The 13,896-nt window shown below is 38.4% G+C and overlaps 1 protein-coding gene across 1 annotated transcript in view; it reads right to left on the reverse strand.

The window, feature by feature from the left end:
* Nucleotides 1–441: 441 nt before the first annotated feature.
* Nucleotides 442–13,896, reverse strand: part of LOC121521043 — a 45,145-nt gene continuing 31,690 nt past the window's right edge. The window contains exon 5 of the mRNA XM_041804757.1: nucleotides 442–1,158. The gene's annotated coding sequence lies outside the window, so the exon portion shown is untranslated. The remainder of the gene's footprint in view (nucleotides 1,159–13,896) is intronic.

Genomic DNA, 13,896 nt, shown 5'->3' on the forward strand with positions numbered 1-13,896 from the left:
ATAATATATATATATATATATATATATATATATATATGGTGTTATTTGATTCCTGTTAAATTCTTATAGTTAGGTTGTATGGAAAAAATTCAAAAGTGGCTACTTTTATGAGTAAATCATAGTATGAGACACACAAGTCTTACAGGACATACAATATATATATGTGTGTGTGTATATATATATATATATACACACATATATATATATAAATATTAATACTTCAGGCGGTGAATATTTCTTTAAGTTTTATGTCTTTTCTGTACGGGTCAAACTAGAGAAAAGGAAGTGACATAGGACAGCTCATATCAATTAATATTAATACAATTCATATAAATGTAATATTAATAATGAGAGAATCCACCGGAACTTTTTGAGTGATTTATTCAGACACACAATAAGGAGATTAAGAGAACATGCATCATTTTCAGGATTACATTAACAATGATATTTTGGCAATATTCATTCTAAGATAGGCTACAAGTCATGAATTATTTGGGAAAAAATATAAAATAAATTATATCCCTGACATAGGACCTAAACCTCATATCTGAATTGTTTTATTTTATTTCATTTTTTCAGTGCTATTGGTCAACCTAAAACTGTCAGTGGGTTTTAACACATTTTAGAGGAAAAGACGTGTCAAAAAGACTCTGACTAGGACCATTCATTGTTAAATTATCTAATAGATAAAGCTTTTTTTTTTTTTTTTCAGTTCCTTGAAAAGTGGTGATTTTGGAGATAGGAGGTTTTGGCCCGACACCAGTGATGTGTAAAATAAGACATTTAACTTTCCCATGTAGCTGAAAGGGAATGATTCTTGTTTCATAAGCAGATTTTCTGCATGAATCATCCAAGTGCTCTAATTTCAACCTCTTATTTCCATTTACATAAGTGTTTAATCTCAGCCATTGCTAAGTAATTTATCCCATAATTTAGAAAAATGCTGATTAACACAATTCCTGTGAAATTCAGGCTTTATAACTGTCACTTTTCTTCACTGATTAGATGTTAGTTATTTTTATGAGACCCTTAGCTAAAAACTGAAACCATGTGAATTACTCAACAACAGCATCACATTTCATTATTAATATATATAGATACATTTCTTCATGTCTTTGTCATTGTTATCTTCTTGATGGCTCCTCTCTCTGTCCTTTCCTAAAATAAAAACAAAACAACAAAAAAAGAAGAAACAGTCTTAGTCTTTACCTGAAAACATGAGAACACAGACTAGAAGAGCAATTTTATGTTTTTAGCTATGAAATTACATTTACTAGACATGCTCCCATAGACCCACGAGGAGGGGGTTATGTGTCACCTCTTTAGCATTTTCAAGAAAAAAGCTGTGCCTATTATCAAGCAATCATCGTTTGTATAGCACCAATTCATACCCGAAGTTATCTCCGGACGCTTTACAAAGAGGTTAGGTTGAAAACGTACTCTCTGTTGTAGCCTGTTATAGTAGACCAGAGTTACTCATTAATCCATCCATCCATTTTGAATGACAGCTGGAGCCTATCCCAGCGGTTATTGGGCGAGAGACAGGGTACACCCTGGACTGGTCACCAGCTACAATTTTACCCTAAAGACCAGTGCTAATATATTAGCAATAATTACAGCAGTGAAGTAGTATTGATCTTGGATTCCATGAAACTGTTTTAGTAATGATTATAGATGTAGATATAGGTTTTTATTTTTGTTAGTTTGTTTATTCTTGGTCACTACTTTTATTTTTGAATTTTACATACCTAGGTATTATGATGTCTTTTTAACTTGACATTTTTGGGTTTGTATTGTGTCAACCAGGATGATTATGATGTTGGGGTTACGTTGTCATGAGTTCGTCTGTTGTTGGGGTTTTGTCTTTCCTGTTGTGTTCTTTCTTTGTGTTTTGATGCTTTGTCTTAATTATAACTGTTTAATGTTAAAGCACTTTGTAAACCTCTGTTCTTAAAAGGTACTATACAAAGAAAGTTATTATTATAATTATTCTAATTATTATTATTATTATTATTATTATTATTATTATGTTAAAAGATGAAGCAATGACCACTAATGCTAATGCTAGCATTAGCAAATATAATGGCGGCGAAGAGAGAGATGTATAACATCTATAAAGATGCACGAAATAGTGAGTGCATGTTTTTGTAGTGGTCTGAATTCTGAATGGGCATTAGTACACAGTGCTGTGAGATTCACAGATTCTTCAATGCATCGTGAAAAGTAGTTGATGGTCACCATCACAGCAGTATTATCTATCATGCATCAAGGTTCAAAGTTTTATAATGCAGAAAGTTACATCTGACTGCTTTCATATGTGACAGATGACAAAAGGATAATGGCAAGCAGGAATAAAGAATACAAACACAGAATAGTTAATATTTTGATGCACTTCAGCTAAAATCTGTTTTGATTAAGTATTTGTTCCAAGGACTTGCAAGGGACTTACATATTTTATTAATGATTACAGGCATTACACCATCCATTCCTTTAATTAGAGGAGTTACAGCACTAAAATATGTATCATTAAATTCTCTAAAGTTTGAGAGGGGTCTGACTGCAGACTTTAGGTCTGTGACAGCCACTCTGGCAGACTGTTCATCTAAAACACCATTTTTCTCAGAAAGGAAGTGATGCAATATGCCGGTGCATCGTTTTTCCAGTTTTCAAATTTAAAAAAAATTCTAGTGTTTTTATAAAGAAAGCGTGGCAGTTACATTAATGAATTAACCACATATCATATTAAAGAGGACATAAAACAACAAAATGAACCACCAATAGCGATGTGGGGATTATTATGATACTCAAAAAATTTTGTTTGAAAAGTCAGCCGTTTCAGAGAAAATCCGTTTTTAATATTCATGTACAACATAGTTTGTGTGTGTGCTTGCCGCCATCTTTGTCTCACATCATTGCCTACGTCATCAGATTGGTTCCCTCCTGCGACTGCCAATAGAAGTATTAGTGGTAGTAATAGTAGCGGTGGTACAACTAGTTCTAGTTCACTTACAAGCAGTTTATTTCACATAATGTAAGCGACGTGGGTGTGTAGAAGAATAATTCAGTCCAGTCCAGCTTCTAGGTTGTATTCATAACTTTAGTGAGTCTCACAACATAGCCATCCACTGTTTACAATCACTCCATTAACAATCCCTTCTCTCCTTCCCCCCTTTTCAAAAACAGTCTTGTGTTTACAAAAGAGGTGTGCTAGCACCCCCTAACAGTGGAACTTGGTAACAGAGTGTCAGCTGAAGATGACAACTCCTATAAAGTAAACCAGAATATGATCATAATATTAATGTGAACTCCACATAAGTGTAAACAAAATATCAATGAAATATACCGAACTTATGTCTGATAGTTATAACATTTAAACTTGTGCTTACTCAGTTATTTCCATATAATCATTTTCTCTATCTCCCAAATCCCATTTTCACTCTTACTATAAAAATGTAAGAGGACGAAGCCGAGAGGTGTTTGAATGATTTCCCATCAAAACCAATCGCTTATGCTTTTGAGCCAGTGGTGAAAAAGCGGAGGGAGGAAAAGCCTATTTTTGTCGAGGAGGAGGAGGCAGCCGTTCTCCAAGCTTCAGAAGGGAAGAGAGTCAGCCACACCACTTAGTGTATGTGCGGCCACTGCTTCGCAATACTAACCACCAGAGAGCCTATCCGTTGCCAGGAAGCAAATATAGATGGTGTTGTCGATGAACTACCCTGCATAACCCTGTCCCGCACATACCAGATGCTCTGCTGTGAGAGGGAGGTCTTGGAAGTGGCTATGCTTTCCCTGTGTGAAGTACATGCTGGGACACTGTAGTGACCTATAAACAGCAGGTGGGTTAACGTAAGTCGCGGTAAAGTGTATGCTATTTGTTGTAATCAGTATCAACAGTCGCTGATATATCACTTTTAAATTCAACCGCAATTATGTTTGTGCTGACCATATGGTTTTGCTTGTGAAATGCTAGCATACTAGCGGGTTGTAAAATTAACGTTAGCGTGTTGACGTTCATAAAATTAGCGTTAGCATATTCAGTAGCTAGCATTACTGTGGTACATTGGGTTGCTAACGTATTAATAGCAACGCTTGTTCAACTTTGTGGAACAAAATCAGTGCCATAATAAGGACATTATCAAACCTGGAAATGGAACATAGCATATCAGGATAGGTAGTATTTACATTCTGTTATATACAGTAATCGGTAATAGCTGGACCAAGAAATGCAAAGATGTTGTATGGGCTGAGATAAACAGTATGAATAAGGTATGTTTTTACTATGTAATGTCATATATCTTGTTTAGCACTACAAATCATAGCCAGCTGTGTTTCTATCAGTCTGTTCAGGTTAACTGCCTACAGACAGTTTACTCTGTGGGCCAGAGGACACCTGGGGAGGAGCCACAGGCTACCTATCCAGGCATGTGTGATGGCTTCCATCAGGACTGCTCTCCCGTCCCCAGAATATCATGGATTTGAATATTATGACGACATTGATTTTTAATATTGGTTAGTATTGAAATTATATGTTTTTCTATACAGAATTTAGATGAACAGAGACAAGTCTATGCTCTCATTTGTTTTAATAATGAAGAGTTATTGAGGGATAGTAGTTTTGTCTTCTGTCAAGTGATCAGAGTGTCATAAAAATGTGATTTTTTTTTTCATAGTAAATATTATTTAATGTCATCTGTTTCTATTGTATTCTCTCCTGATAGTGGCAGCCATTTGGCATTGATGACAATGTGCCAGTATTAAAATGGGAATGTTTTTTTTTTTTTTTTACCCTGCTTACAGGTACCCCATCACAGACGACCATCTCCCTCCATTCCCACTAATCCCATTTTTAGGGAGGTCAGCCTCACTGACATGGAAGTATTGGAAGTCCAACGTGCATGGCCTAATAGTAAGTATATTGTGAACTTTTTACAACATCTTTGATACTGATGGATAGGACTGGGTTCAAAAATGGATTCTCCAATTTAGATAAATTGTTTTTGATTAAAGTTCCAATATCGATACATATAATGTAGAGATCAATCTTTTAATATAGGCTTTCTCTTCCTTCTGCATAGCTTGAAACTTGACCTGGACTCACCTCTAAAAGCCTTCAGGCTCAGATTCAAGGTTTGAAATAGCCTACAATTTCATTTTTAATATCTGGGAGCATTATCAATAAGTGCTGGATATTCCACATATGTCTATGAGTGTATCTGACACTGGTTCTGTGGCAGAGATGACAAGCAATCCAACACAAATACAGCAATAAATACATACAACAATCTTTATGATGGTCTGATGGTTTTGTTTACTTGCAAGATCATGGAGAGACATTAGGTTAGGTATGTGCCTACTAAAATTGCTGCTCTCTACTGCAACTACACAGCACATCACTGCACCTTCGTCATTCTCTCATTTTCCTACAGACAGGAGTGAAATATGCTAAAATATCCCCGTCTTTCAATTCAATTAATTTTTTGTTAACTAGAAAGTAGTTTTGGTTCAAAAGTAATATTCTTTATCTAATTAGACCTAACCCAAATCAGAATAAAATAGAATTGTGATATGGTTAAAGATTTACACCCCAAGTGTAATGATATGGTATATGTTTGTTTGTTTGTGTGCTTGTTTTTTTCAGAGAGCTTCTTGGGGCAGTGAAGCAAAGCAGCTGAGCTTTTTTGCCACAGATTGAGCATCCTCAGGTTTCTCAGCCCCTTTGTGCTGGACCAGGGTGGGTGTTTTCTCTGTTTTCTGCTGTTCAAGTGCTGCACCGATGGACACAACCTTTGCCCTGCACATGCAATGTCTTTCCTGAAGGTATAGTACTTCTCAACTTTCCTTGGTGTTATCACAAAGGCTCCTGCACCTTTTGAGTACTGGTGTTTGAGCTACTTCTGTCCCTTCCTTGTTTTTCCAGTTGTTCTCTTGACATTAAGATTATGGTCCAATGCAGCTACCTTCAGTCTGGCTTCAAAGCTCTTCCTAAGAAACTTTTTCCTCTTGGTGGCATATTTTGTGTACAAGAAGTGTATACTCTCAAGCTGCCCAGTGTAGATGGAGATGAAACATTAGCAAAATGTAATATCACAATAATTGTGGCCAAAATGATCAATTGTCCATTTATTGTGGTATTGTTAAACTGTTATGATTATGTAATAACTTAAAAAGTGGAGAAGCAGCTCAAACAGCTCCTCATTGTGGGTGGGCATTATTTCTTTCGTACATTTTTGACAATGTACCAAATTCATAACATATTCATATTGGATTTTTTTTGTGTTTCTGTCGCAGGACCTTCTGCACAGATGGGTGGCAGTCAGTGGCAATAACGGAGATCTGCACACCATACTCTGATGATGATGACGTCACACGCGGCAGCACAACAAAAATCAGCCTTGTTTTGAAAGTGAATTTTTAAATACAGGATTTTAGAATTTATTTCGACTGTTGGTGTTTAAACTACTTTTTTTTTTGTTAGGATGAGAGACCTTTTTGTAAATTATGAGAACTCCATTTAGTGTTTCATGTCCACTTTAAAGACTAACTCACAGTGGTCATCTGTATTCATACTGTGCTAAAGACCATTTCTTATCTATAACAGGCTAAATTTTTCAGAGAAACTATACCTTTCTGTAGCGCTAGCCTAGCTTGCATGCCCTCTTTTAAGGGGCAACACTCACTGAAATCACTGGAGGCGAATGCCACTACTATTGCCAAGTACCTTACACCAGGGGCTCTTAATCTTTTCAACCAGCGACCCCCAAAATAAAGGTGCCAGGGACCAGTGACCCCTCTGTACCTGAATGTGGATGAACAGCCATGTACATTCAAGAATCATCATGTGTAGACAAGGCTGTCCATAAAGGGGAGGTAAGGGGAAGAGCTTTCTAAGGCCCATGGAGTCGCAAAATCATGGTCCATTGTAAAAGTCAGCTGTAATATCCATATTTTATGTTTTATCCTAAATAATAACTACTCTTAATCAAAGCAATGAATATCTTTTTCTTATTAATTTTTGCTAGAGTGTATAGCCATTTCAAAAACACAAATTCCTATTTCTAGAAAAACTGAATTAAAATGGGTTCAAATGCTAAATTGGCAGAAAGGGTGACTTTTAAAGTAGTAGAATGGGATTACAAGTGACAAAAAGCAGCCAAAAGTGGCAAAAACTGGTAATAAAAAGTGGGGAAAGGGGTTAAGAGTGGTGATATTAGTTCAAAAGCAACAGAAATTGGTGGAGAAGGTAGAGAAATGGGACTAAAAGTGGGATTAAAGAACTGATTTAAACTGGCAAACTGTTTATCTGGCCAAAAGTGGAAAAAATATGTTAAAAGTCACAAAAGCTGATGGGAAAAAGCAATGACAGCTGGTTACAATGTGGAAAAACAAGAATTAAAATGCACACAAATAAGGCAAAAATGTGTGCAAATTGCACAAAACTGATGAAAAATGCAATTAAAATGGAAAAAATTGGGCAGGAAAAGTGGTTTCAAAGTGGCACAAATAATTACTTTCAAAATTAGAACCCAATAATAGTTTGACACTTTTGAGCTCCAAAATGATGTAACTGTAAGCCAAGATCAATGCTATGGATAAAACAGCCATGCATTGACATCATGACTAAATCACAACTGGGGAGGGCCCATTCTCTGGGTTTTTCTGGAGCCCAGCCAAATCTCTGTCCAGACTTACTCTACAAATTTTAAAGAGGGGGTATTACACTTTTCCGATTTTTAAAACATAAATATAAAGTCACAATGTTGGGTGTCCATACTCCACGTATGCAAATTTACAAACCGCAAGATAAACATATGCAGCAATAATCTTGGAATTAGCGTGTAAACTGATGAAAACAGTTTGTTGAAAATCTCTAAAAGATTTTCCTGAGACGAGATTTCAATGGAGCGAACTGATGAGGTCATCGCAATAGGATCTCCTGACTGGTCAAGAGGGTCTGGCTGCAGACCTCGAGCAAACCTCTATGCCAGAACGTTCAGCCGCAGACCTGCACGCTGGGGCAGACCTCTACACTGGGGCGTGCAGCGTGTTAGCTGTTGTTAGCATGGTTAGACCGCTGACTCTTACTAGACATTAGCGTAGGCCCGTATGCTGGGGCGTGCAGTAGCAGACCCCAACCCCTATGCTGGGGCATGTAGTGGCAGACCCCGCTACGCTATTAAAACCCGAGTGCTTAGGTTTAGGCATTAAAACCAGAGTGCTAAGATTTAGGGTAAGCCAGTGGGCAAGCGGCTAGAGCAGAAAATTCGGCTCGGGTAATATACGTCACGCCCCAGCAGAGAGGTCCTTGGCTCGGGGCAATGTATATCACGCCCCAGCACAGAGGTCCACGGCTGAATGCCCCAGCGTAGAGGTTTGCTCGAGGTCTGCAGCCAGATGCCTCTCTGACTGGTTCGTGGTTAGTCCATCTTGCCGGCAAAGTGAAACAGACCGCCCCCACAAGGCCTTTTAGCCATTTAGTAACACAGTGGTTAAACACTTACCAAACAGATACGTCCTGCTATGAGGGGCCATGCAAGACATAATTCATTCTGGACCTTTCACATACATACATTCTTCTCTCATACACACATATACTTCTCATACACACATCTATACGTCTCGTACACACATCTATACTTCTCGTACAGACATCTATACTTCTCGTACAGACATCTATACTTCTCGTACACGCATCTATACTTCTCTTACACACACATCTACTTCTCGTACACACATCTATACTTCTCGTACACACATCTATACTTCTCGTACACACATCTATACTTCTTGTACACACATATATACTTCTCATACATACATATATACTTCTCGTACACACATATATACTTCTCGTACACACATATATACTTCCCGTACATACATATATACTTCTTGTACACACATATATACTTCTCGTACACACATATATACTTCTCGTACATACATGTATACTCCTCTTCTCATACACATATATTCTCTTTGCACATACATATATTCTTTTTGCATATACATAGATTCTTCTCTCAAATATGTGTATCTGAGGGAATATAAATATATGTGCAAAGAGAATATATGTATGTGAGAGAAGTGTATATGTGTGTGCAAGGAGAGTGTATGTTCAGTGCAAAAAAAGTTTTTTTTAGAAATTTTTGCAAATTTTTCAAAAATAAAAAAAACTAAAACATCACATGTATTCACAACCTTTGCTGCCCAGAAAGGGCTTATCTCACTTCCCAGAGAAGCACCAGCACATGAGTAGTGGGTGGGGATTTGTTTGGGTTGTCCCCTGTGTCATGGGGATTCCCTTTCAGGGCTGACATCACCAGACTGCCCACCTTCACATTTCACGCAGCACCAGATGCCAATTGCTTCAATTCTGGTGAAAGCGTTTTTATCTTATACCGTGGGCAACGCTATTTTGAACCTGTGGGGATTAACTGAGCGTACTGTTTTTGATTCTGCATGCTTTCAGTAAATCAGCATCAGGACAGAGTCTGTCCATGCGCGGGCGGTAGTGGATGACAGATGAGGCGTTAGAGGGATTCTTCATTTATTTTATCAGCAGTAGGAGGGTAGGCTAGTGATGGACGAGTCAGATCTGTAACCTCGAAGCTCGACTTGATATGAAATAGGCTAGTATTCAACAGAGTTTATGAATAGATACGGTTTGGTAGCTATATTCTGTATTTTATAGTGGATCCCTCCCTGCTGTACAGAGGATACAGAGTCATCATGCAGGCACCGCATTTGTGCTCTACATCAGCACTTTAGGCAGCGCCAGCTGATTCTCAGGTATCTGTTTTAGCGTGTGTCTCTGGTAGCTTTACCCACGGGACTGCACAACGCTTTTCCATTTTAGGATGGCTGATGTGTTTTAATGCCAGAGCCAATAAACAAAGGATTAGAATAGGATGAACTGTTACGGACTGAAATTAATATTTCTTTAGGTCGGATCTTTTCGATCACAGATTGAAGCAATTTTTTAGGTGATACATATTCCTGCTTTGACTGATAAAATTCCTGAGAAGTGCATAAATGTCACCAGCTAAAAAATCAATACATAAATAAATAATAACTCACTTTGGTCACAGCAAGAATCAACCCCGGTGCGCCTGCTCCAAAAAACTTATCGCTACCCATCAGCCATATTGTCTACACAGAACACTTTCGTCCTAATGTCACTGAAAATCAACACTGTTCAGTGCCATTTAGTGTTTTGATATGATTCTGGATAAAGGACGTCATTATTTCCTCATCCTTTCAAAGAAAACATGAACAATAACAGTATAATAAGATAATTTTCCTCCTAGTCATTGATTTGCACACTTTAGTGCAACTCGAGTCCAAGTCGTGGACTCATCGCTCACGAAGCTCATTTTGCCCTGAGCTGTGGGTGACATTGTGTGCAGCTGAGCTTGTCTTCTGCCGCTCAGTTATTGAGAATGAGGACGTTACAGTTTCAGGTGATGATAAAGTAAGATGCAATATACCAAATGTTTGCTGTGAGACACGTATTCACTCCTCAGACACCATGTTTGTTTAAATGCTTGTTTGGACCTTGACCCGCCTTGTAAACCTCTCAACCAATCAGAGCGCTTAAAAATGAACTGCCTTCCATTTCCACTATACTCTCACGTACATATATTCTCCATGTACACACATACATTCTTCTCTCACATATATTCTTCTCTTAAATAATGTATGTGAGAGAGGTATATATGTATCAGAGAAGAATGTATGTTTGTGAAAGGTTTAGTATGAATTATGTCTTGCACGGCCCCTCATATCCTGCTCTATCCTTCACTGCTGCTGCTTTTATTCTCCCTCTCTCTTCAAACTATCAGGATCAGACTCCGGGTCTAACACGTACCGACGTACTAGTATATCAAAAGTCGCCATATTTTACTCAGTCGGACCGGTTCATTTAAAGTTTAAAACTACTAGCATAAAAACATAGGGCACAAAACATTGAGTCCTGCTGCTGGCCAGCCTATGGAAAATCAGCCAATCGGAGGAAGGCAGGTGCGTGGGGGGGGGGCCTGGAACTTGATACCATCCCAGGCCACTACCACCTGATTAAGTGTTTTTAATTTTTTGAGCTTCTTACTTTCTGCTCCACCTTTTCTCTTGGGTTGGCGACCTCGCTCCATTTTCAGTGTTGTGTAATGTGCTGTTCATGGCAGGTTCACTGTCCAGTGTTAATGTTAAAAAGTGTAGCCAGTTCAGAGTGTGACTGTTGGCAGAGTTCTAAGATTTTTGGAATGTCAGTGAATATATCAGTTGGAGAGACGCGAGAGTTTGCTGCATGATTAGAGACGAGCGAGATTCTAGGAAGTCAAGGCAAGTAATGTTTGTTGTTTTGGTGGCGGCTACGGCTACAGTAGCCTGTGTACTTCTGCCAAAAAAAGTTACCGACTAGCGTCGCACTGTCTACTTATTGAGGGATGTTTAGAACTATGGGTGCGGGAGGAGGGGGGCAGGGGCGCATCTTGGTGTGTGTCTGCCTGCACTCTGCAGTAGAGAGCCTCAGATAAAGAGAGGAGGGGATGTGTTTGTGCCCTAAGTGGCTGCTCAATCTGTGTGAGCTTCATTGAGGCAGATGCCCTGACTGTTTATTAAAAAAACATGCGTGACCCGATCCAAGGCCGCCACTGCCAAATCGGGGACGTGGAACAGTTAAATCTGGCCCGCGAGATGGTCTCGTATTCCTGTTATAACTGGCCCATGAGATCTTGCCCATCAGAGATCTGCAGATTTACTCAAGTATAAAAATATGAATTTATCTTGATGATTTAAGATATCCTTGTTAAGTCATAAAATCTGAAAAAGTAAGGAGTAAAAATATATAGATAAGAAGTCAGGAATGTGGGAAAAGAAATTCAATTTAGCATCTCACAATTAGGACTCAAACTTAGGATTTTGCCATTTGATTTTATATTTTAAGCATTTCAACTCATAATTTTGACTTCTCATATAATATTTTTAGCTTTAAGACTCATAATTTTTTTTAATAATATTTTGATCTTTTTAACCAATTATTTTGTATTTTACCTCATATTTTCAACTCCAAACTTTGATTTCATATCCCACAGTTTGATTTTTAAGACTCACAATTCAAAATTTTTAATCATATTTTGACTTTTAATTTCATGATTACAAATTGTATTTCATATTTCGACTTTTTAAACTCATGAGTTTGACTTTCTAATATATTTGCCTTTAAAAAAAAACAACATTATTTTTCAGTTTCAAGTTTTTACCTTTTTGAACTAATAAATTTGCTTTTCTCAGATTGTGAGCCTTTAAAGTTATCTTTTTAACTTTTTGTCCAAATCATTTATCATCAGTGTTAAATGAAGTTTACGTAAGTTCATGCAGGGCACGGAAGTCATACGCCCAGCTGTCATCAGCTGACAGGCTGATGCTCAAATCACTATTCCCAATCCCACTCAACCAATCCCAGCGCATGTTTAGCAATAAGTGTTGAGGCGTAAAACTCTACAATGCGTCAAACATATTACGAAAACAAGAGTCTAGAGATGGTGAGATAAGTTTAGGCCTAGCCGATATTTATTAAACGATGCAAGATACAGAGTTACAGAGCAGTTGATCAAGAGAGCCCAGAAAGCTTGTGACAGACCCTTTTATAACATCTAATCTAGACGTGCACCTCTGTGCACGTTCCTAGACATGAATCAAGCACACATACACACACTCCTAGAAGGACCACCAAAAAATGTTTTTGTTCTCTTAACGTTGCTTCTCGCACGTACTCTTAGTCCCAGCCAACTCTTGCCTCACCTCGTGGTATCAAATCTTACCAAATCATCCTTTGTCTTCGCCATGAAAATCAGCTACTCACTAGTTTCCCAGCCTACTCACCAGACTGAAACATCTGTAGACCCTTCTCAATTGTTGACCTGACCTGAGAGCCAATCCATCATGTAAATGATGCGTTCAGCCTCTTCTGAGAACAGGCCACAGAACAGCAGAAGCAGAGGCCTTCATTATGTTGAATAGTTATATGCAGTAAATATGTGAGTACATATATGAAATATATGAAATATCCCTACATAAGACGGTGTATTTAAATCACGTCTCCCCTCTCACTTATCCCTGCCACTCATATGCTACCCCGTCGCTGCTGTCAGAAATATCGAATGCTGCGCCTGGATTAACGCTGTGCTCTTGCTCGAAATTCCAGCTACCTTTTCAAACGACAGATAAGTTTAGCTTCACTGCGTTGGCTGTTATCTGTCACATCTCTGACCAGGAATAAAGCACGTACTTCAGACTCCTGAATGCTCAATCCTGTGAGAGATTCGTGTCTGATACGTCTGAAGTCCAGCTGGCTGTCACCAGAAACTTCAATAACTTGATTAAACTCCACTGATATCTGCTGAATAATCCCGGCTGCACGCAGAAAAACGGCACTCCGCTCTGCACGCAGGTTCATCTTTTAGCATTCCATCCTCAAAGGAAATCGGCACTATATTAATGCTATGATGTTTTCCTCGGTATAACACTATTTCCTCCGTCTCTGTTTAAATGACCCGGCTGTGCTGTTTCTACCGGCATCTGGCTCGCTTCCTGTTGACATCATGCCCCTATGGACCCTGGGATCTGGAGTCCAGTCTAACGGGGGTGGGGGCTCTGCCTTTCTTGCTGCTGCTGCACTATCCTTGGTAAACTATTTCAGTTATTCTTCACTCAAAAAAAAATGAGTATAAAGACTAAAGAAAAGCAAATGATATAACGATGATGAAATCAAATTATAAATTAATAATCAATCCAGGCGCAGTGCCAGGATTAAAACTTTGGATAGGCCCGCCAGTTCTGGATGGATCTGTTGATTTAAATCTTAAACTGTCCCCCTTTCTTATAGAAAAGTCCTATAGC

The sequence above is a fragment of the Cheilinus undulatus genome, linkage group 14 (genome assembly GCF_018320785.1).
Source record: "Cheilinus undulatus linkage group 14, ASM1832078v1, whole genome shotgun sequence".
NCBI lineage: Eukaryota > Metazoa > Chordata > Actinopteri > Labriformes > Labridae > Cheilinus > Cheilinus undulatus.